Source organism: Orycteropus afer, unplaced genomic scaffold, assembly GCF_000298275.1.
Source record: "Orycteropus afer afer isolate SDZICR_OR568_19922 unplaced genomic scaffold, OryAfe1.0 scaffold00549, whole genome shotgun sequence".
Lineage (NCBI taxonomy): Eukaryota > Metazoa > Chordata > Mammalia > Tubulidentata > Orycteropodidae > Orycteropus > Orycteropus afer.
The window spans coordinates 1,072,935-1,076,206 of record NW_006922136.1 but is presented as its reverse complement, the minus strand read 5'-3'; positions in this window follow the sequence as shown (position 1 = coordinate 1,076,206).

The window sequence follows — 3,272 nt, the reverse complement described above, 5'->3', positions numbered from 1 at the left end:
AGTGGCTGGTGGGTTTGAACCACCAGCCTTCTGGTTAGCAGTCAAATGACTTAGGCACTACACTACCAGAGGTCCCATTCAACAGGAGAGAAATGGCTTATTTATAATATACACATGTATTATATACATATATTATTTTGGGAAGTGTTTATTTACACATATAATAAAATATTACATGAAGAAAGTATCTTATCTCCCGTTCTTTGTCAGGCATTTTTTTTTTCTTTTAGTAACTCTTCTAGGCTGTTAGTTAAAGGTGTCTCAGAGATAGGCAAAACCTCTTACTTTGTACTTTGTTTTTTTCATACATAAAAAGGGAAAATGTCTTGCCTAAGTAATGTGTCTGCCTCAGTCAACTTCTAATCACATCAAAACCAAAAGAAACAAAAGTGGGATGAATCAAGATTGGGCCATACACTGTTGTTGTTGTTGTTATGTGCCATCGAATTGGCCCCAACTCATAGCGACCCCTCCTTGGGTTTCCGAGGAGGTATTACTACGGAAGTAGATTGCCCAACCTTCTTTCCAAGGAGTGGCTGGTGTGTTTGAACCACCAGCCTTCTGGTCAGCAGTCAAGTGCTTTAGGCACTATGCTACCAGAGCTCCTGGACCATACACTAGTTTGAATTAAAGAACAATAGAACATCCAGTCATCTAGTAGACAAAGCTTTCACCTTACATAGAATATTCAATAAACAGTGCTGGAACAATTGACATTTAGATCACTATTTACTGCTTACACCAGAATCAAGTCCAGATGGATCAAAGAGGATGCCTGTAAAACCAGTAATAACCAAGACTCAAACTCTGGAAACCATAAGGCCCAAAGATTAATAAATTTAAAACATTTAAAATTTCTTCACCAAAAAATAAATATTATGGGGAAAAAATCATAGATAAATTACAAGACAAAAAAGAAAGGTTTGTAAAATATAACAAAAGATGCACTGCCTTCGTATATAAAGTTTTCCAAATCCAAAGAAAAACAACACATCATGATTTAAAAAAAAAATGGGAAAAGGAAATGAACAAGCAGTGCACAGGAAAATAAATCCAAATGGCACATTAACACAGCTAATCTTATATACCAAAAACCAAATCCATTGCTGTTGAGTTGGATCTGACTCATAGCGACCCCTCCTTGGGTTTCTGAGGCAGTATCACTACAGATGTAGATTGCCCAGTCTTCCTTCCGAGGAGTGGCTGGTGGGTTTGAATTGCCAGTCTTCTGGTTAGCAATCAAATGCCTTAGGCACTATGTCACCAGAGCTCCCTAATCTTAAATAGTACTTATAATTAGGACAAGCACAGTTCTAAGTGATGTACACAATTTAGCTCCACAACAACTATGTAAAGTAGGTACTGACACGATTCTCATCTCACAGAGAAGGGAAATTGAGACACAGAGAGGTTAAGTGATAGTAAGCTGGGGTCTGAACTTACATTTAATTATATATACCCTTGTACTGCTTTTTTTATATGCTTGCATGTATTATGCTTCAATTAAAAACAATGCCAATGGCAAACAAATTATTTCCTCAAAAACAGCAGCTGTTATTTACTGAGTTCCTGCTATGTGTCGAATGCTGCCATTTATAATTCCAATTTTATGCTCATAACAACTCGTTAAAGTGGACATTATTCTAATCCTCTCTTGTAGAAGTGGGATCTAAGCTTCAGAAAGATTATGTAATTTACTCAGTGTCACAGTCCAGATGTGTTTGAATATCAATGATTGATCATAGCCACTGTATGACTACAAAATACACACAAAAAAGGATGGGACCTAAAAAAATCAGTAGAAGTTCTAAAACTTTCTTTCCATACCCCAACTCTTGTTTTGTGTACCCCTGGGTTGCCTTCTACTTTGGAGACTAGTACTATAAACCAATGGTCAGCAAACTTTTTCCTATAAAGTGCTACACAATCAATAAGGTAGACTTTATAGACCATGCAGTCTCTGTTGCAAATTAACTCTCCTACTGCAGTGCAAAATCAGTCACAGACAATATATAAACAAATTGTTATGTGCCATCGAGTCGGACCTGACTCATAGTGACTCCTCTTTGGGTTTCCGAGGCAATATCACTACCCAAGTAGTTCCGAGGAGTGGCTGGTGGGTTTGAACTGCCAGCCTTCTGGTAAGCAGTCAAGTGCCTTAGGTACTATGCTACCAGAGCTCCTATAAACAAATTAGCATACATAAAGTTTATTTACAAATAAGTGGCAAGAGAGTTTTGGCTGATAGGCCATAGTTTGCCAAACCCTACTGTAGACTATTAGTGTATGTTATTCTTTTGTGGATATCCTTATTTTGCCCAGAGAAGTGATTTCTGCCATGAACCCTTACTATGGGGAGAGGGGCATTATTTTCCCAAATGTCAAGACAATCACAAGTACTTGTATTTATGAAGTAACAGTAGAGACTGGGAGTGGTAGGCCAACAACTATTCTTTGTCCACTGCCAGTCTATCTTGTTCCCCCTCCCAGACATACAACACCACACCCTGAATCCTCTCTTAGATGTTCATATGTCACATCAGTAATATGGAAGTAATAATACCTGAGAATCATCTTACACAACCTTCTAAGTGTTCTAAGATCTTTGTATTGTCCATTAATTTCTTTAGGCTAAGTTATATATTACATATTTATATATAAGTTATACATACATATTAGACTCTACTTTATACTGACATTAATTAGGGAATGATAAATGTTGTAATCTCTAGGGTAACTATTAAAAGAATATATAACAACAAATACAAAGGGGAAAATGATCATTCCAAAAGAAGATAAGGAAAAGAAAGAAACAATGACAAAAAATAAAATATAATTTGAAACAGATCATATGTAAGATGAGATGATATACTCGGTTGTACTCAAATATATCATAAATCATACGAAATATAAATATTATGTTTCAGCTACTTAAGTGCTGACTATACATGCAGACCTTGCCTGACGGAATACACAGGAATCAAATCTACTGTATCTGTAGAAAGAGACACTCATGAAGCTCAGTCTCATCAGGCAGAACAAGGCCAGGAGCTGGCTGTGGAACAGACCATCAATTACTCATATACAAGTTCAAGTTGAAGTTGAAGAAAATTAAAACAAATCTGCAAAAGCTAAAATAGGACCTTGAGTATATCCCACATGGATTTAGAGACTATGGTTGTTGCTGGTGCTATGTGCCATCAATTCAGACCCAACTCACAGCAACCCCTCCTTGGGTTTCCGGGGCATTATCACTACGGAAGTAGATTGCC